This window comes from Amblyomma americanum, chromosome 2, assembly GCF_052857255.1.
Source record: "Amblyomma americanum isolate KBUSLIRL-KWMA chromosome 2, ASM5285725v1, whole genome shotgun sequence".
NCBI classification, from domain to species: domain Eukaryota; kingdom Metazoa; phylum Arthropoda; class Arachnida; order Ixodida; family Ixodidae; genus Amblyomma; species Amblyomma americanum.
Genome location: NC_135498.1, coordinates 30,434,221 through 30,455,261, shown reverse-complemented (window position 1 = coordinate 30,455,261; position 21,041 = coordinate 30,434,221). Strand labels below are relative to the sequence as shown.

The window sequence follows — 21,041 nt, the reverse complement described above, 5'->3', positions numbered from 1 at the left end:
TCGGGAAGACGCATTGCTGTGCGTTACTGTCTCTCTCATTAATGTTCTGATTACATTGTTTACAGTACAGATTTGTGGAGAACTCTTCGGCTACTTTAAATATCTTATTCATATTTCTATTGACATTGCCCTCCTTGTCTCAACGCATACATCTGGTTTTTACCTATGGTTTCCTCTTCACCGCTTTTAGGCTACCTCCGTTCTTTAGAGCACTTCGATTCGCTCCATATTAAGCTTCCTTATGTCGACTTCCTTGCGCTGATTCATGAAATTCGATAGCTCCGCTAGTGCTATTTTGCTTTAGTGCATTGGCCTGGTTATTTAGCCTTCGCATTACATGCCCTCCCTAAGCATATTTCATCCTCTCGATTTCGACTAGGATGCCATTAACCCTTGTTTGATCCCTGATCCACTCTGCCCACTTCCTGTTCCTTGCCTTTGAAGCCATAATTTTCCTTTCCGTAGCACGCTGATTTGTCCTCAATTTAAGTTGAACACTTGAATAAGTTTTGTTGAATTCTATACAACATTTCCTTACGTGGGCTGCCTTGCGCTTATTGATAAACTCTGACAGCTCTGCCAGTTCTATTCTGTCCGTAGGGTTGGACTCCTCCATGCGTTGGCGTTTCTTAATCAAAACTTTTGTCTCGTGAGACAGCCGGTATCCTGTCGAACCATCCTACCGCTTGCATCCACTGCGCACTCTTTAATGATAGCTGCGAGATTATCGTTCATTGTTTGATTAAGATCGCCTTCCCCAGTTATAGCCGAATATCTGCCCTGCAGCGATGTCCTGAATTCCTCTACTTTCCCTCTTACCGCTAACTCGTTAATGGGCTTGAGCTTCACCAATTTATTCCGCTGCCTCATTAGGTCTAAGCGAATTCGAGACTACCATTCTGTTGTCGCTACATATGCACCTTTCTGGTTTCGTTCCCGGAAGAATGATCCGTCAATTATTTCTCTTCAGGGCAAAACTCTACCAAATGGAAAGTCGCCAAATCCACTGACCTTTTGAGAGATGTTTTTCTTCTACATATATCTTCTTGATGTCGGAATTGTAAAATAGATTTGCTACGAAGATGAGAGAGCATATTACCTTTGTGGACGCAGCGCCAGGAAGAACTTGGAAGCGCGGCTGTCGCGTCAACCACAATGCGCTCAAGCCGGCTGGCGCCGGCGAGCACACAATGGTGACAAGAATCTCATACGAGGCTGTGGAGCAAACGCTTTATTTGGAAAAAGACCGTGCTAGAAGGCACGTGAGATTTTTTTATTCGAGAATCAGGTATCGTGAGAAGATGAACACGATGGAGCATATTTTTCAACGAACATGCTGGACGCTGTAGCGAAGGGGATGTAGTAGTAGTAGTAGTAGTAGTAGTAGTAGTAGTAGTAAAAACTGTTCAGTAAAAAGAATTAGGGACATAGAGCTTGGGGGAGAGTTGGAGGGGAGGTTCCAAGTAGTCCAGGAATCTTGTTGGCCTCCGCCTTGACCCTCGTCACCAGCATCAGCTGTCTGCCCGGGTCGGAGTCGGTCAGGAGGGCCTCCCACTGCTCTAGACTAGGGCTATTAATATTCTGCAATAAAGGGCTCTTTTCGCAGCCCCAGGTAACGTGGTCATCGAGCCCACTCTCATGATTCTACTCAGCCACATTTTATGGTACATGACTCTGCTTGTAATTGAGTGAAGTGACGTGCTCTATATTGAGGATTTCCACCGGAAGCGTGATCTTTTTACGCGCTCTCAACAACGTATTCATTGCCTCTCCCTGAATCTGTGTCATGCTGAACGGTTTTCCCGGCAAACTCGCCTTTCGGTTCGTAAACCCTTGAACAAAAGGTGTCTACCGTGACATTTTCCTCAACCCCACAGTGTCGAGGACCTAAATGATTTTGTGTTGAATGTTTGTGTTAGTTCTCTGTGTGTTTCTGTTTGGAAAGGATGCTCGCAGCTTTGCAGCCGATCCTTCTGTCTCTGTAGGCCCTCGTCGCAGCCTGAGAATTATCCAGTAGCTCAGTCCTCGACGGTTGGCCTCCTTCAGGGCCAGGGCTATGGCGACCTCTTCCGCTGGCTGTGTGGTCTTTGTGCGTACTGCCGCACCTATGATTGTCTTGTAAACGTTCACTACTGCTACCGCCCTCACGTATTCGTCCGTTCTGTATATGGACGCGTCGACATATAGAACCAGCTTTTCTTCGAGGAACCTGTTTAACTCCGACGATCGCGCCACTCTTCATTCCTCATGGTTCTTCGGGTCCATGTTCCTGGGCACCGGTGTTACCACGAAAGTGCTCCTTGTTTTGCCGTCAATGTTAACCTTGTCTTCGCCCCCGTCTTCCGTCGGATACCGCTGCTTTACCAGTGGTGCTCTACCAGCGGGCTTTCTCTTCAGTCTTTTCAACTGAAATCTGAGCGTGCAAGGTCTCGCTGGGATGATCATAGGTGCTGTAATTCTCCATGTGCATCACCTTCTATGTTGAGGCCCCAGTTCATCATGACGAAGCCTTGCTTATGCGCCTCTGAGACGCATGTTTCCGTATTCTTTTCCCTTTGTTTGGGTGGCATGTAGTACGGGAGCGCGTACGTCATTCTCGGTATGATCGTAGCCGAAGTGATCGACGACTCCCGTTCCTTCACACCTCTTTTTTTCGTAACACTGCTGCGGATCTTGTATATCTGTTTCGTCGAGTGTTCCAGGAGTTTGATTGTGTATGTTCCCGCTTGCCTTTATCCTGTAGCCAGATTCCCGAGATGCGGAGTTATGTCCTCCTTAGGGGTTGTCCGTCGATTTCCAATTCTATCGTTCTCCTGTCCTGTTTGTTTTTGTGAATTCTAAGAAATTCCGGTTTCTCTGATGAGCCCTGAATCCCGTTACAGAATGCGGATTCACAGATCTCATCCGCTACTCTCTTCAGTTTTTCTTGCTTGCTTCCGGTCGATCCTTTTTTCGTCCAAACTTATATGTTGGCCGCTTAAAGTGAGTGTTCTATATCCGATATTTTTCAGTTTCCTAGCTGCCCTAATCACTTATGTCAATGAGTAAAGGTAAAGAGATGGATCCTTGCGGTTTCCTTTTCTTTGGCGCAGTGTTTTCCAAGCTTAGGTTGTTGATCCCGATCGTGGATGTTCTGTTGGATAGGAAGACCTTTATGTGCGCAAAGTCCCTGCTCCGCAGTTAGTTGCCGAGAATAGCGTTGTGGCCGATGTTGTCAAATGGCCTTTTGAGATCTACGGCCAAGATTACGCCTTCTCGAGTTCCCGATATTTTCTTTAGTACAGTGCCTCTAAATTGGAGCATCACGTCTTGCGCGGAGAGCCCCGCTCTGAACCAGCACGTAGTGTACGGAAACAGATCGTTGTCCCCCGTGTTGTTGCTCAGTCGAGCCTTGATCACTTTCTCGTAGTTTTTCCAGACTTCCCAGACGCGAGGTTAGCGAGATGGGCCGGGGATTTTCTGATCTCGGCGTCTTCTCTGCTTCAGCTATGGCGATAATCTCGGCGTACTTCCACTCCGCTGGGACCGTGCCCTTTGCCGAGTGCTAGTTTATCAGACTAGTCACGCTCTGTCTGGTCGTCACTGAGGTTTCTGATCGTGGCCTTTATCACTTGATCTTTCCTCGGCGCCGTGCTCCCTGTGAATGATTTGACAGCCATGTATACCTCCTTTCATCGGTTCGTCCAGTTTCGAGTACCTTGACTCTGATCGTATACCATGGAGCAGGACGTCACCTGCGCGTTCCCCCACGTACTTAGACGAAAGGCTGTAATCTGGACCATCGTTCCCTTAAAGTTGTACGTGATACGCTCTGACGTCTTGCTGTGACCTCTCCGATTTCGTAGAGCCTATGAGGTGCTTGAGCAACGCCCAAGCTTTGGCGTTTCCCAAGTTGCCGTCAAGTACATGGCAGATTTGGTTCCAATTGTTCCTAAGTAAGGTTGCGGTGTGGTCTTCTATCTCCTTGTTAATTTGAGCTACCTTAAGTCTCAGCTCTCTGTTGTGTTTTTGCGTCTGCCATCTTTTGGTCAGCCTTCGGGGAGCTTCCCATAGATGTAGCAATCGGTTATCCGCCGGTGGAAACTTGTCGTTAACCTCTAGCTCATTTGTGTTGTCCCTGTGGTCTTAGGCGTTCGCCCTAGTTTTAGAGGTCCGCTATCACGGTTCCTCCGATTTTTCGCCTACTCTTCCCAAATCTGTGATTGTCGCCTTTCTCTGGATTCTGCTAAAAGCTTGCGGGTGTTATTTGTTTTTGAATCACGTAGCAGTGGTCGCTTCAGAAGTTTTCTCCGGTGTTGGACCATTCGTAATCTGCGATATTTTCTATGAAGATCAAATCGCAGCTAGTGTGTCTTGACGTGCTGTTTCCCCCTTTAATGGAGTATCTGATGTCAGTGATGATTTCCAGCCCGTACGTGTCTGTAGCTCCGTCTAAGATCGTTTTTCCGTTCTTCGTACCGAGCTTGTAATCTCACTCCTTGCACGGAGCATTGAAATATCGTGCAGTCATGAGGTAGTTGTCTTCTGTCAGACTGACAACCACTCTAATGATTCCACTGAAGTCTTCTTCCACGATGGTGAACATACGCTTAGTACGAACACGCTCTTCTACCCGCGTTTCTTACGTTTGAGCTTCACTAAAACGTATTCTATGTCTTCTACCGGCGACTACTCGTCTGCATAGTGACCCCTTTCGGATGTAGGATGGCCACTTTTTAGAATCCCTCGCAGTCTTCGCCGCAGTGTTAGTTTCTTGCAGTGCTGTGTTATCGTGAATGGGCGTTTATGCTGCATTACGTGTATACTGAAATCGGTATTTATCCTAAATCCCCTGTAATTAAATTGCCATATTTTAGGTTTTTCTTCTGTTTTAGCCGTGTTGAGATTGCACTCTTCTCCTGTGCCTAGTTCTGCGCCGTTCTTTGCACTCTCATTTAGGGTGGCTTCTTCCGGTCTTCTATTGTTTTGGCTTCTTAACAGTTCTTCCGTTCTCAGATCTGTCGTGTTCAGCCTGTTCATGGTGTTGTAGACCTGCCGTCACCATGTTCTGCTGCTCCTGTGTTTGTTGTGGCGGCTGCTGTGTACCCCCAGTTTTCGTAACCTGCGGTTATACGTGTTTCATCTGTTTGTTGGGCCTCCATGTGGGCCATTCCAACCCGTGTGATTCTCCTGTGTTTGTATCAGAGCTACAGTTTGCTTCTCTCTGTTGTTGTTTTTCTACACATGAGCGACTCCTCTTGAGTCACTTGTTCTCCTCTCTGAGTTGCCTGTTCGCCTTTTCTAGGGCTTCAAATTTGGCCAGTATCAAATAGTCTAGAGCAGTGTGATAGAAGGGAGACTCGCTCCTAGACCGGCTCACCTTCTTGGACTTCTTTTTCTTCTATTTGGTGGCGGAAGCCTCAGGAGCGTTTCCCCGGTTCCAGGCGTTGCCCCCACCGTGGCCGGCGTAGCTCGCTCCCGGTAGACCCGGAAAGTAGGCTTCCTTGAAAGGCGGCAGTCCCGGAGATCCGTTCCCTTCTCTTGTTCCGGCTTCCACGCTGTTGAACCACCGCGGCCTGCCTTGGTAATAGCCGTCTTGTCTTTCATTGTTGGTTTGGTCTTTTCTTCCCTTGTTGATCTTGCTGGCCCGTCCTCTTGAGGCGTCTGCTGCACCCTGTTTCGCCCATGGAGTGAGCTTTACCGCACCATTCGCAACTGGGATCGCCGATCTCGTGATCCAGGACTTTTGCGCATCGGGTACTGCGGGATGGGTTTACCTCCAGGCAGACGCCTGACCGCGGTGTCCCTGCAGAGGCACCTGAAGGGGTTGCTCTATACCCGTGGTCGTGGTGCGCGCTGCCGATGGTGCTGCTCCCATGCCACGTACGCGCACGAAATGACACGTCCAAATAGGTGTAGTGTGGTAAAGTCAGTGCACCTGCAGACACAAAGGGCGATGTAAACAAAATGGCAAAAACAGGAAACTCGCGAGCCCACTCTGACAGCATCCAACCAACTGTGCTAGGGCCAGAAAATTTATTCGGCCGCAAAACATTGAAAAATAAGTACCTTAACGCGTAACCCTGTGGAAAAGCGAATTTCATTTGTAGCTGGCATGCGCGCTCGGCAAGTGATTGGATATTTACTGTTATGATACGGATAGGTGTATAGCAGAATGTGTGTGTTTGTGACACATACATGCGCGTGCGCGTGCTTGCAAGTGTGTGTGTGTGTGGGGGGGGGGTGATAGGCGTCTAGCCTAGGGTGGGTTTGGGCATAAGTGTATGTTGGACCTCAGCTTGGCTTTTCGGTTTAGTGTGGCGGCTGTAAAGGCTCATATTACAGGGCTATAGGGGTGCGCTGACGATGATGACACCACCTCATAGAATGGCACCTGCCCCTGTCGCTTCTAGAATGTAAATTATAAGGCACGGAATTAAATCAATATCCGCTGCAGCGGGATTGCTCCGCAATAAAATAATTATGAGATAATGAAATGAAGCGATAGGTCAAAAGAAATTTTTAAGAGAGCAAAAACGAAAGTAAGAGAAGGTGTGCAAGAACTCACTCATGGACGTGAAAGGTGAGGCCTCGATCTTCACGAGCCAGCTCCATGGGGCAGACAGCCTCGAGGAGACGAAGGCACGGCAGCAGTCTGCAAAAACAAACAGAACGAAAACAATAAAACAGACAAGACTGACAAAATTGAACAACAAAATGGAAGCTACCCACGATATGAAAGGCGTAAAAGTGTCATAAAGGAGATTGCAAACATTTTATACAAGGAAGAATTGACGAAACATTCATGGCAAACAGAACAGAGGATGACTCCTATCAATAGCTAATCAGTGTGGCCTAACACAGAAAACCAAGAGTTCAAAAGCTGTTTGCTCACTTTTAGGCAGACGACGCGCAGCCTGACGTCGTTCATGGCCGAGAACAGCTGGTGGTGGCAGTTCCACATGCCAAGTCGGCAGAAGCTCGGAGCTGGCACACTGGAGTCATCGCAGCGGTGACGACGGTCCGGGAGCAGCAGGTCACCGGGTCGACGCACCAGACGCGCTGACCGGGGCACCTCATGTTGACGGGAAGAAAATGGTTTCCACGTCCAGGCGACGGGTCTCGGGAAGGAGACAACGAAGCTCTCTTGCCGCGTTGCACTGCCGACGATTGCAAGGTTGTGCACATATGCCAAGACGTTGTGCAACGTCTGCTGCCGCTGTTCGCTCGTTCTCGCTGTAGATTTGTTTGCCTCGTAAGAAGCGTTCGCCTGACCGGTGGCTTTCCAGTCCTACTGGACATTGTGCCCCACTTCCAACACTTGTCACGGAGCCTCGATCATTGGGTAAACCGTTGTCTGTTCTTGCGGTCCCTTTGCGGCTCCAGTATTGTTGGTGTTTGCAAGCTCCATGGCTTGGGGCTGCTGCGCACCCGGGGTCGTGGTGTACGCTGCCTATGGGGCTGCTGCCATGCCGCCGTGCACGAAATAACACTTCCAAATGGGTGTAGGTGGCAAAGCCAGCGCACCTGCAGACACAAAGGGCGATGTAAACAAAATGGCAAAAACAGGAAACTCGCGCGCCCACTTTGGCAGCACCCAACCAACATCGCTATGCCCAGAAAATTTATTCGGCCGCAAATTTTTGAAAAAGAAGTGCCCGAACACTTAACCCTGTGGAAAAGCGAATTTCATCTATAGCTGGCGCGCGCTATCGGCAAGTGACTGGACATTTACCGTTAATCTAAGGGTAGGGATATGAAAGCATGTGTATGTTTGTGACAATGTGTGTGCGCGCGTGCGTGTGCGTGCTTGTGAGTGTGTGTCGGTGGGGGGGGGGGGGGTGTGCAGTGATCGGCATCTAGCCTAGGGTGGGTGTTGTGCATAAGTGTATGTTGCACCTTAGCTTGACTATTCGGTTTAGTGTGGCGGCTGTGAAGGCTCATATTACAGGGCTGTAGGGGCGTGCGCTGACGATGATGACACGACCTCATAAAATGGCACCTGCACCTGTCGCTTGTAGAATGTAAATTATAAGACACTGAAGTAAATCAATGTCCGCTGCAGCGGGATTGCTCCGCAATAAAATAAATATCCGATAACGAAATGAAGCGATAGGTATATAATTATATATAATATATATTAATGTTTAAGAGAGCAAAACCAAAGTAAGAGAAGGTGCACTAGAACTCACTCATGAACGTGAAAGTTGAGGCCTCGATCCTCACAAGCCAGCTCCATGGGGCAGACAGCCTCGAGGAGACGAAAGCACGGCAGCAGTCTGCGAAAACAAACAGAACAAAAACAATAAAACAGACAACACTGACAAAACTGAACAACGGAATGGAAGCTACCCACAGTATGAAAGGCGTAAAAGTCATAAAGGTGGCTGCCAACATTTTATACAAGGAAGAATTGACGGAATATTCATGGAAAACAGAACAGAGGATGAGTCCTATCAATAGTTAATCAGTGTGGCCTAACACAGAAAACCAAAGTCCAAAAGCTGTTTGCTCACCTTTAGGCAGACGACGCGCAGCCTGACGTCGTTGATGGCCGAGAACAGCCGGTGGCTCCACACGCCACGTCGGCAGTAGCTCGGAGCTGGCACACTGGAGCCCTCGCAGCGGCGACGACGATCCGGGAGCAGCAGGTCACCGCATTGACGCACCAGACGTGCTGACTGGGGGCCCTCGTGTTGACGGGAAGGAGCAGCGTGGAAACCGTTGGTATCCGGGCGATGGGTCTCGAGAAGGAGACGACGCTCGCTTGCAGCGTGGCACTGCTGGCGATTGGAACGTTGTGCACACACTTTGTGCAACGTCTGCTGCTGCTGTTCGCTCGTTCTCGCTGGTGATTTGTTTGCCTCACAAGGTTTGTTCACCCGACCGGTGGCTTTGCCGTCCCACTGGACTTTGCTCTCCACTTACAACACTTGTCACGCAGTCTCGATCATTGGGTAAACCCTGGTCTGTTCTTGCGATCCCCTGGTTGCTCCAGTATTCTTGGTGTTTGCAAGCTCCATGGCTTGGGGCTGCTCCGGACCCGGGGTCGTGGTGTATGCGGCCGATGGTGCTGCTGCCTTGCCGCCGTGCACGAAATAACAGGTCCAATAGGTATAGTGCGGTAAAGGCAGCGCACCTGCAGACACGAAGGGCGATGTAAACAAAATGACAAACAGGAAATTCGTGCGCCCACTTACAGCATCCAACCAGCTTTGCAAGGCTCCGAAAATTTATTAGGCCGCAAAGCACTGAAAACAAAATCCCCAGACGTTCACCCCTTGTGGCAAAACGAGCTAGCGTGCGCGGTCGACAAGTGACTGGACGTATACAGTTGATGCTAAGGTACAACAGAAAGTGTGTGTGCGTGTGACGGAATGTGTGCGCGTGTGTGCGTGCGAGTGTGCGTGCGAGTATGCGCGCGCGTTTGCAGGGGAGGGTGGGGGGAGTGGTGATAGGCGTCTGGCCTAAGGTGGGTGTTTATGATGGTGCATAGGTGCATGTTTCACCTCAGCTGGAGTAGCATGCCAGGCCGACAACCAGGCAGACCTCTCCTGCTCCATTAAAGTCCCTCCTCCTCCTCAGCTTTACCTTGCGGTTGAGTGTGGCGGCTGTGAAGGCTCATATTACAGGGCTGTAGGGGCAACCCCGTTTTGACTCTCACGGATTATATCGTAAAGCACAAACTTCATGACAGTAAACTGATTGTCTGTGGGGCTTTCAACCCACATCTCGTCGACTGGAATTTCTCGATTGCAGCTGGCCTCGACACGGCTGTGGAATACACTGACTTGGCTGCAGCTTCATTTGATTTAACTGAGGTTGTTGATTGCGCCACTAGAGAGTGCTCGATCCTGGATCTTTTCTTCGTCACAGCAGATTTGATGGGAGAAGATTTTTAGTGTGAAGTTGTAAGAGGTCTGTCAGATCATATATCGTTGTATCCGTTAGTCTTTCTGCTGGCTGTGAATCTAAAAAACCCGCATACAAAGTTGTAACAGATTTTGCGAATGCTGGCGAAGATGGTGTTCTTCCTATGCTTGCGGATTTCTTCGATAATTTTCTGTTTTCAAGCAATCTCTGTGGCGTGGATGTTTTGGTGGAAAACTTATACGCAATTGTGTCTGAATGCATATAGAAATTTTGTACCGACCAAGTGTGTGAAACGCATTCCGAAATATCCCCGGTGTAACAGAGATGATACTGGTTGGTTTGGTTTATGGGGGTTTAACGTCCCAAAGCAACTCAGGCTATGAGAGAGGCCGTAGTGAAGAGCTCCCGCAATTTCGACCACCTGGGGTTCTTTAACGTGCACTGACATCGCACAGCACACGGGCCTCTAGAATTTCGCCTCCATCGAAATTCGACCGCCGAGGCCGGGATCGAACCCGCATCTTTTGGGCCAGCAGCCGAGCGCCATAACCACTCAGCTACCGCGGCGGCTAACAGAGATAATACAGCTTATTCGTGGGCATAAAGCCACTTCATCGGCTATGCAGGTCCCTGGAAAATAACCACGATTTACTGCTATGCACGCTAAAGGCAAAGCTTAAAACTAAGATGCATGAGGCTAGAGACTATTACAACAATACTTTATCAGTATTCATTAAAGCAAACCCAGTCAAATTTTGGAAGAGTATCAATCCGCCTTTTCGCCATTTGTGTTCATTCATCATTGAAACGAGTTATGTTCTGATTCTCAAACAATCGCAGAAGCGTTCAATAAATATTTTGAATGTTTTCGCCGTTGATAATGGTTCTGATCATTTGTTTGCTTCTAATTTTTCCCCAGCAGAGTTTCCAAGTATTGAAATATCGTGTTATGGAATTCATAAACTAATGCTTAATATAAAGACGACTAAAAGCCCTGGTCCGGATAGTATTCCTAACATGTTTTTGAAAAGGTATTCAGAATAGTGTGCACGTTACTTAACGATAATATTTCAGAAACCACTCGACTCCCGAACAGTCCCGCAAATTTGGAAAGTAGTTGACATTGTTCCTATTCACAAATCTGGCAACAAATAATTTCAATCTACAGACCAATTTCACTGACATCTACCTGCTGCAAACTGCTAGGACATTTTAATAAACGCATTATTCAATGCTGAACCAACATTAATATTCTCGCAAAGCAGCAGCTTGCCTTTCGTGCCAGATTTTCTAGTGTTACACAGTTAATTTATGCATGATATTGCCTCATCACTTAAAAATCGTGAACAGGTCGATGCAGTCTTTACAGACTATTCCAAAGCGTTCTACAAGGTATGCCACACAAAGCTTCTCTCCGAACTTCACACTTTTCTTACAGGCTTCTATGGTGATAAATTACTCGGATGCATCACAGATTACTTGCACCTCAGGACTCGGTTACGATCAAGAGCAGTCATCAACGGTTCACATTTCCTTGGGTGTTCCAGAGGGCTTCGTTATGGGACCCCGTTTATTCATAATGTATATTAATGATGTCCTCCAAGTTGTTTCTAGCACTCCTGTTAAGCTTTGTTTGTATACAGACTATTGTGTTGTGTATTCGAGCATTTTTAGCGTTAATGATCCGGTATTGCTAAATGATGCGTTTTTTTCCTTTTCCAATTCAAGCAGAACTTGGAAAATGGAGGTTAACTTCAAGAAAACCGCCACAATGATCTTTACGAATAAAAAAAAACAACCATTACAATTCAAGTACAGGAATGCAGAACACAGATTAGAAAGCGTGCCCGAATTCGGGTACCTTGGCGTAGTACTTTCCTCTAACCTAAAATGGCAAAAACCTGCTGACACTATATGCACAAAATCATCGCAAAAAATAGGCTACCTAAGAAGAACTTTAAAGCTGCGACTAAAGAATGCAAACTAACAGGTTAAAAATTCCTGGTTAGACCTCTTCTTGAATACGCACCAGTTCCGTGGCCATCTCATCTTGCACATTATAGATGAGTCGATACAGAAAGACAATAAGATTCATTTTTAACCGCTATGATAGTGACTTTTGCCTTCAAAGCATTGCCATGTGTTACCACTTCCTTAGAGCATCCACAACAGTATTACCGGCTTATCATGCTACACAAAACTGTGCTCAAGCCCGTTTGAGCTGCCCCTATTTCATTTACCAGCAGTTATCCTGATGTGACCATTACACTATTCAGGTCTTTCCTCTATTGTCATACATTTTCTTTTTTCCTGCACACAGCTGAGATGAATAAACTTGAAGGTTTGATGCGAGAGCTAACATCTGAGCAGTTTTTCAAACGAGTGCATATTCATGTATCGCGATTTTCTTTTTTTATGTAACCACTAATGGAATGTCCGACACTGAGACACCAGTATTTGCAAATAAATAAAATAATACACGGAAGTAAATCTCAGTCTGTTGCAGCGGACTTACTCCGCAGTAAAATAAATATCAGATAATTAAATGAAGCAATAGGTCTAAAGTAATTTTAGGAGCGCAAAACAAAAGAGAAGGTGTGAAAAAACTCACTCAAGAACAGAAAAGTTGAGGCCTCGATCCCGACGAGCCAGTTCCATGGAGGAGACAGCCTCGAGGAGACGAAGGCATGGCAGCAGTCTGCAAAAAACAATAAAACACAAAAACGATAAACAATAAAACAAGCAAGACTAACAAAATTGAACCACATACTGGAAACTATCCACAGTATGAAAGGCGTAAAAGTGTCAGAAAGGTGGCTGCCAACATGTTGTACAAATAATAATTCACGACAAATTAATGGAAAACAGAAGAGAGGATGAGTCCTATCAATAGGCAATCAGTGTGGCCTAACACAGAAAACGAGAGTCCGAAATCTGTTTGCTCACTTTTAGACAGACACTCAAGTCCTCGACGCGCAACTTGGCGTCGTTGATGGCCGAGAACAGCTGGCGGAGGCAGCGCCATACGCCACGCCGGCAGAAGCTCGGAGCTGGCACACTGGAGCCCTCGAGGCAGCGACGACTGTCCGGGAGCAGCAGGCCACCGCATTGACGCACCAGACGCGCTGACCGGGGGGCCTCGTGTTGACGGGAAGCAGCAGCGTGGAAACCGAGTGTGTCCACGTCCAGGCGATGGGTCTCGAGGAGACAACGAAGCTCGCTTGCTGCGTTGCACTGCCGACGATTGGAACGTTGTGCACATATGCCAAGTCGTTGTGCAACGTCGGTTTGGTTGGCCTCAAAGATAGATGGCACATACCCGCTACGGGGGAGTGGCCAAGACACAGGCGGTGAGTTGATGGAAACAGGAGTGTTTAGAGGTGGGAAGGGGGGGGGGGGGGGGGAGTAGTAATTGGGTAAGGTTGACAGATTGGACGATGAAACGTCAGGGGTCCTGTTAACTGGGAGATCGAAGCCTGCACAATGGCTTTATGTGCAAATATGAACTAACGCATGAAATGTTTCAATTTTGCACTGACTGAGAGCGGGAAGGAAAAAAAATCAGAATGAGAGTCACTACGTTTCTAGAAGGAAATTTTTCACAGCAGAGTGTGCACTCATGTTGCTTCGTCCAAGCAAAGAAGCGCCAATGGAAAGAACCACCGCAGAGGACACAGGCAGACCCAACTGGTGAAACTGAATTTGTAATAGGCGCCTCCTCAAAGAAGAGAAGTGGCGGCAGAACAGCAGGAAGTGATCTATTCTCAGGTTCGGCACAAAGAGGGCACAGTGGGGAAACTGCCAGAGGAGGTATATGTGAAGGTAGGGAGTTAGCAGAGGAACCCGGCAAGGAAAACGCGTGAAAGAGACCTCCGGTCTGCGCGAGCGTCAGTATTTGCTACTCCAAGGATGCAGAAGATGTTGATATACGGGAGATGATGTAATAGCCGAGGCAGCAATTTCCTGAAATATTGTGTAGGTGCAAAACCTCATCGCAGCTGCATATGCACAGGTTGACAGGACAGCAAAAATTGGGCCACAGAGAGAGGCCCTTGCAAAGGTATCTGCAACCTCATTTAAGTGAAAGCCCATGTGCCCCGGTAATTAAAGCAACCTAACCGAATTTAGATGGAGATGGATCAGGAGCTTAAAGTGGAGTAGTGCCCGAGACTCAGTGTGTGAGGATAATGAAGAGCAAATGAACAGAGTTCGTCATAACCATGACTTGGGAAACGGTATATTCTAATTTACGTAAGGCTAAGATTACTGCTAATAATTCGACCAGATAAATTGGAGTAAAGCCAGAAAGATGGAGAGAAAAGGACCGACTCAGTGAATCTGAAAAAATGCCCACACCTGCCTTTTCGCGATCCTGAGAGGCATCGGAGAATATGAGAAGGAAGGAGCCTGAGGTGGTCCTGCAACAAACTGTGAACGAGAGGAAAGGGCTGCATCTTTTCATTTAATGAAAAAATGTCATCAAATGCAATGTGGACAGAAGGAGCGATATAATACATCTGGCGGACATCTGGGAAATGAATGTTTAAGGGATCAAGGAGAGACTGCATGAACCATATCGGCAGAGTGTGGAAACGAGACCAGGTGGCGTCAAAAAAGACTGCAGGTTGACTGAGAAATATTATACTGGAGGCATGAAGAGGTGAGTCGCAAATGTCGGGTTTTTGCTTTTACAATCGCTGCGTCGCCTTTATCTTCTGAGCTCAAGACACAAGTATCCTTGGTTTCATTTTCTAGTCTTTCATATTTCATCCGATCTTGTGCACTAACTCAAGACACAAAGAAGCACAATGACCATCTCTATACACTTCAATAGAAAAATTGAAAGGTTAAATTTTTAATGTACTGGTGAAATGCGTAAGGAAAAAAGGCAGGGGAAGACGCTTGGAAGTGTTCAGAAAGAGACTGTAGTGTTTTAAAGAAGGAATAACCTTGCACGCCTCAAAGGAGCCGAACTGGCGTCCACCTTGCCTGGTCAAGAGGCCCCCTTGAAAGTATGCAAAGGTAACTATTTAGCAAATACAGGTGACCAGGAATGATTCCACCAATGCGAAGGCTTGTTTGTGTTTGAATTGCAGAATTTGCAATAAATGACTGAGACAGCCATTTGGATAAAATCGACCATACGTGCACAAATTACGATGAAAGGCAAAATCTAGGAAATAAAAAGGGAACCGCCTTTAAACCGTAAAGGTACTAACGACATGTTTGCTGGGAGGAAAGTATTTGTGGATGTCAAAAATATCACGCACACAAAAATAATGCTTGGTGTCTGAATCATGCGAATGTAATTGACTGCAATGCAGGTGCGATACATGTAAGACGGGTAAGAAATTATTTAGGTGTAGTACTCTAGACTGCGTGCCCACAAATGAATGCACTAGCTGCAGCATGATTGGGCGAAATTAGTGTACACATAGGTAACTGGTAGCAAAATGACTAAACAAGAGACATAACAGTGCAAAACAACTAATTTATATTTGAATGAAGTGCGGACAGTACAAGTGTTATGTGATCTCTCAACTGTTGTAGACTCATAAGACAGATTTGTATTGCTAGATAAAGCTCCTGTGGAGCGAGGCTGCATCACACGCGAGGCAAGTAGGGAATATCTGGCATGGTGCACGGATTCCGGATAGGACCGGAGATCCGAGCTCGTACTTAATGAGCGAGCTCCGAGAACCAAAGCCGGCATATCTGCAAAGACAAGTGGAAAGGATGGATGTCGTGCGCGTGCTATAGAATTGTCCGACGGACACACTGTACACTTCCTTTACTGTCGGGTGTGAAAGTGACGCACGTCATGCGAGCTTCGACTCACCACCACATTGCTGGTGTCAAGACAGCTCAGGGGGAAACGGCTAGGTCGGCGCTTTCATCTGGAGCCATGTCACTTTGGACGCCGTAGTGGAGGGCTTGGGTTGCGATACCACTTGCGATGACACTGCACAGAACATGGGTATTTTTGTATTTCTACTCTATCTAAACAAGGGCGCCGTGAACGGGATCGAACCCGCGACATTGGAGTCAGTAGCTAAACGCCAAAACAACTAAGCCACCCCGACGGGTTCTTCTGGTTTCTTAAGTCACAGTTCTCTTTATAGAAAACACAGAAAACCTACAGTTGGAGTTACCGGAAGCACAGCGTTTTATGCGGCCGGCAGCAGCATATGCGAGGCAAGGAGGTAACATCTTGCGCGGTGCATGGATGCCGAACCAAAACAGAGATCCGAGCTTGCACTTGCCGAGTCGGCTGCATGCTTTACGTGTGCATATCTGCAAAAACAAAAAGAAGCTTCACCAAAGGCAACCGCGGATGTCGTGAACATTCGGAGGCGTCCCAGGGTCAACCTGCACACCGGCTGTACTGTCGAGAGCAAACGGGGAGTATACCACGTTAACATTGAATGTGTTGCATCCTCCGGCCCCTTAGAGCGGCACTTGGTGCCGATACAGCCTCAGGGGGTGCCGGCTACATCTGCAGCCATGTCAGTTTTCTCGTTTCAATAAGTCGTGGTCCTGCTTATCGAAAACGCAGAAAACCTTACGATGCAATGCAGTGCAGCGCAGTCGAAGCCTTCGACAGTACAGCGTTCTTGGCAGGAGGCAGCAGCATGTGCAAGGCAAGGAGGCATATCTTCCGCGGTGCATGGATGCCGAACCAAGACCAGAGATCCGAGCTTGCACTTGCTGAGTCGGCTCCATGGTTTCCGTGGGCAGGGGAGACCCTAGGTGGGCACATCTGCAAAGAAAAAAAGAAGCTTCACCAAAGGCAACCGCGGATGTCGTGAACATTCGGAGGCGTCCCAGGGTCAACCTGCACACCGGCTGTACTGTCGAGAGCAAATGTGGCGTATACCACGTTAACTTTGAATATGCTGCATCCTCCAGCCCCTTACAGCGGCACTTGGTGCCGGTACAGCCTTAAGGGGTGCCGGTTTCATCTGCAGCCATGTTAGTCTTCTCGTTTCAATAAGTCGTGGTCCTGCTTATCGAAAACGCAGAAAACCTTACGATGCGATGCAGTGTAGCGCAGTCATAGCCTTCGACAGTACAGCGTTCTTGGCAGGAGGCAGCAGCATGTGCAAGGCAAGGAGGGAATATCTTCCGCGGTGCATGGATGCCCAACCAAGACCAGAGATCCGAGCTTGCACTTGCTGAGTCGGCTCCGTGCTTTCCGTGTGCAGGGGAGACCCTAGGTGGGCACATCTGCAAAGATAAAAAAGAAGGTGACAGACACGCAATCATAGCGCATAGCAAGAATACTCACCGTTGGCAGCAAAGTGAGCGCGACTGATGCCTCAAGCCGTGGTGCTGAAACAAGTATATGGAAAGCGAACTACCTTGGCTGCAGCGGAAACACGATGTGCCGCAGACCGCAGGCAGCGTCCGTTCTTCGGAGTTGCTGGACGAAGCTGGCGAGAATTTCCGAGCGCCGTACACGGCCACAAACCACATGCCGCTCAAGGGCGCATAGTGGCTGGGTCGCAACGCCGTTCGGAAACGGGTTTTTGTTCAGTGACGCAAACGGCAGTGGGCTCGCATATCTAAACCCCCTACAGCTGACCTGCATATTGTGAGCTAAGCCTAAAGCTATACGCACCGCGAGTCCTAGCTCACCGCGCTTGCGTCACACACAAAAAACCGATGGCGACGGAACACCGAAACCTCTCAAATGCTGTTGCTTTGTCATTAGCCAATGCTTGCGGGAACAGCGCAAGTGAAGCTTAATTTTTCTCTAACAGCACAGAGCAGGCTCCACGGACACATGTCGCCCTCGCCACAAGGCTTTGCCTCGCACTCACCTTCGATGCCGGCGGCCTGGCTCGGAGGGGTGTTCCTTGGCAGTCGTCTGTCAGTCGTGAGTGCAGCGGCTTGTAGGCATCTCGGTGGTCCGGTGAAGACAAACCACTGGCAACGGGCACGAAGTCACGTCCATAAGCACTGCCAGTAGTATGGCGAAAGTCAGTTCTCGTGGCTTGTCGACCAACTCCACCAACCAAGAGCAGCGGGATGTGACCGAACTGGCGACTTGGCTGTTGCGGCGGAGTGGTGCCGGGATAGGACTGAGCCAAGATGAGGTGCGTGAAGAGGGGCGACGAAGCTTGGAAAGGTAGTCCAACGGCTATCCAATGTGAGGGACGCAGCGAACGGCACAAATACCACGGCCAGCCATATGCGGCGGTGACCACGGAACACAAGCACGGGAGAGTTCGTCGGTCCCCTCAGTCACGAAGCTCCACTGTTTAAGGAAACGCAGCTGGCCGCCCCCAACAGCCCACCGCGATAGAACAGCCTGAGGAGGCAAGCGTAGTCTCAGGCGATGCTGCAGCACAACGCAATCAAAGAGCAGACTGTCCGCTGTCAAAACAATCTATGGCGGCCGTAATGAGTCCTTTTGCAGACGACCGCGGCTGCAGCAGCTTCGATAGGAGGCGAATAACTTGCAGGGACGTGGTAGGAACAAGTTAGAGTGACAGGGAAGTCCATGGGAAGACGGGCAATGATCCAGGCAGGCGATGTCAATGAGGTTAAACCGCGACAGGCGAAAAATCGCGAGCCGCCGGCGCCCCAGACAGCGGCGCTCCGGGCTGCACTGTGGCGGGAGCTAGCGCCGGAGAGCAGACGCACGCGTGTGTTCGCCTCACGGAGGCTCAGACGAGAATGACTGTCTTGCGAGCCGTGCAGTTTGCGGAGCGCACGAATAGCGTGGCCACTCGCGCTGAAGGCTGACTGGCGTCTGACTGGAATCGTCACCCTACGTCGTCACTTTCGGGCGCTTGCGCATGCGCGTTATTGTCGCGGAGAGGGTTTTTTTTACAGATTTTTGCGGTGTCGCACTTATCAGCGATAGAAGGTCTCTTCGATTTGCCTACGCTAGTTCCATCACGTTCCGTGGCGGTGCCGCGAGCGTGCAGCATCAGTTAAAGTGCAGGTTGGCACTGGCTGCTTCCAGAACGAATAGTCGAGTGCAGGCCTAGTCATCTGATAGCCGTGGCGCCGTCACCAAATCACAGCCAACTTCGTGCTGTCGAGACCAGTGGCCGCCAAAATCTCGAAACCCGTAAAGAATTTTCAAGCAGCAAATCGCACTAAGCGTTGCCACGAGCCAGCCTCAGAAAATGGTCGTTCTACTGAAAAAAAAGTCGTTGCATGTATATGCACAGGGGATTTACAATATGCGCTGAAATGCTACTCATGGAGCTCGACTTGACCGCATAGGTTAAATATTCTGACGCCATAAAGTTACCCACCTCATCCTTTCAAGAATAAATAGTCATCATTTCATTTTAAACCGCGGTCAAATTTTATCCGACCTATACACGTGGCGGCCACCATATCGCTGCACTACAGTTGCACTTCCAATTCCGAGAGCGCAAGTCGTGCTGCACTAGGCTGGCAACAGCTGCGAAACGAAGACGGGAGTGCTGCACTCCTTGAACTATTGCAGTAAGTGCAGCCTAATCGAAGAGACCTAGAAAATTGCCCTTGGGTGCTGACGCTGGGTGACAGAGCACTTCACCGCACCGCTGCTTCCATGGGCAGACGGCCGACGTGGCGTTTCTAGCGGCCATACTTTTTTTGTTATGTTTTCGTTGTCTGCCTCTCGCCCGTCTAGATGGAATGGTATCTAGATCTTGATTTGGACGCGCAGGTTTCGCCAAGCACGTGTGTGCGAGAGCTTGGGCGACGTTTTTCGGTCCGCTTATTTTCTGCACAAGCGGACTGAAAGCATGGGGATCATTTTCGCCTCCCTGCGTGTTATTTCAAAAACATAATGGGTTATAACTACCGCAGCGCGAATGAAACGTCTTTGACAACAAAAGGAGGCAGTTGTGCATTATGCACCCAAACGGCGAGACACTATACGTTTCTACGTTCGATTTTTACGATTCCTTCTTCAGCGGCTCTAGGCTGGGCGTGCCGGTAAACCTTCACGTGTTCCTCATATTTTCATGCCTGATTGCTTCTGATAACGTCTATGTGACGGTATCACCGTCATAAACAATGACGGATGTCTCTTAGTCTCGGCTGTCTCCAGTGGATAGTAGTTTCTGAGCTTCGGACCGGCGAGCAGAAAACGAATGTCTCAGCTCAGAGCTCCCGGGGACATCTATACTTTATCCGACTCAAAAGACATGTAGTGCGATGGTGGAAACAGCGGGTTCTTGACCCGACGCCCCAAAAAATGAGTTTTAGACCCGGTGGCTCAGTGGTTAGTGCGCTCGGGTGTTTGTTTATTTATTTATTTATTTATTTATTTATTTATTTATTTATTTAGCAAATACTGCCGGCCTGTGTTACAGGCCTTAGGCAGGAGTGGGGTACAAACATATTGATGAGGCCCATTTTGCGATGACGTATGTACAACAGCTGTAGTTTACGAGTTCGACCTGGGCATGATTGACGGTGACTTACCGAAGCTGTTGTAATTTAATGTCCACATAACTGACATTCACCGCTTTGGACTATAGGTGCGTTAGGGATCGTGTTTGAAGAGAAGATTGCTGCCGCATGGGGGGGGGGGGGGGGGGGGGGTAGAGGTAGAACTTGTGAGCCACCTTGACTCCATATGAGCCTATGGCTTTTGCAATGGCGCAAGTGTCAGGTAATTGGGTGTCAGCAGGACATGTCTGCGTTGCGCAGTTACACACGCTGGACCTACGTGTACAGTGCATGCGCAGAAGTGCGCGAATTGCGATGGAACACATGAGGCAACCTTGAGGGACTGTCCAAATCTTAAAGCTTAAATGGAAATGCAAAAGGAAATGGTTAGAGATCGCTACACGCAGAAGCTGGCGTCGAATTCGGTCGTCGCTGCAGAACACGCTCACGCAAGCTGCGCATGTTGGAGACTGCAGACTTGCTATCTACATGTAGGTGCAGAGGGTACGGCTCATTACTCTGCTGTGTGGAAGCCACCGTCTGGGCCTCCACCAAGAGCATATTTGGAGAGCACTCAGGTGGCCTCTGTGGCGTAGCGGCATGATACTACCGCGGATGTAAGTGCAGTCACGAGCAATCTGAGAGGGAAGTTAGTTTGAGCCTTCATTTCTTGATTACTCCGTGATTATGCGCAACAAGCCAGCTTGTTCTGTTTTCTAAGTAGTCTTCCTCTTGGCGTATGATATCCAAAAGCTATTCCCAAACTTAGTGGAGAACTAACGACA

General features: G+C 48.6%; 2 long non-coding RNA genes across 2 annotated transcripts; both read right to left on the bottom strand.

Moving 5' to 3' along the window:
* Positions 1-1,223: 1,223 nt before the first annotated feature.
* On the bottom strand, positions 1,224-9,112 carry LOC144120918 (uncharacterized). Its single transcript, XR_013312500.1, has 5 exons — positions 8,496-9,112; positions 8,172-8,258; positions 6,875-7,506; positions 6,548-6,634; positions 1,224-5,917 (listed from the first exon to the last, which is right to left on the bottom strand). It is a non-coding gene; the product is annotated as an uncharacterized LOC144120918 (long non-coding RNA).
* Positions 9,113-13,263: 4,151 nt separating this feature from the next.
* LOC144118433 (uncharacterized) lies at positions 13,264-16,216 on the bottom strand. Its single transcript, XR_013312024.1, has 3 exons — positions 15,993-16,216; positions 15,692-15,814; positions 13,264-15,567 (listed from the first exon to the last, which is right to left on the bottom strand). It is a non-coding gene; the product is annotated as an uncharacterized LOC144118433 (long non-coding RNA).
* Between the last annotated feature and the right edge of the window lie 4,825 nt (positions 16,217-21,041).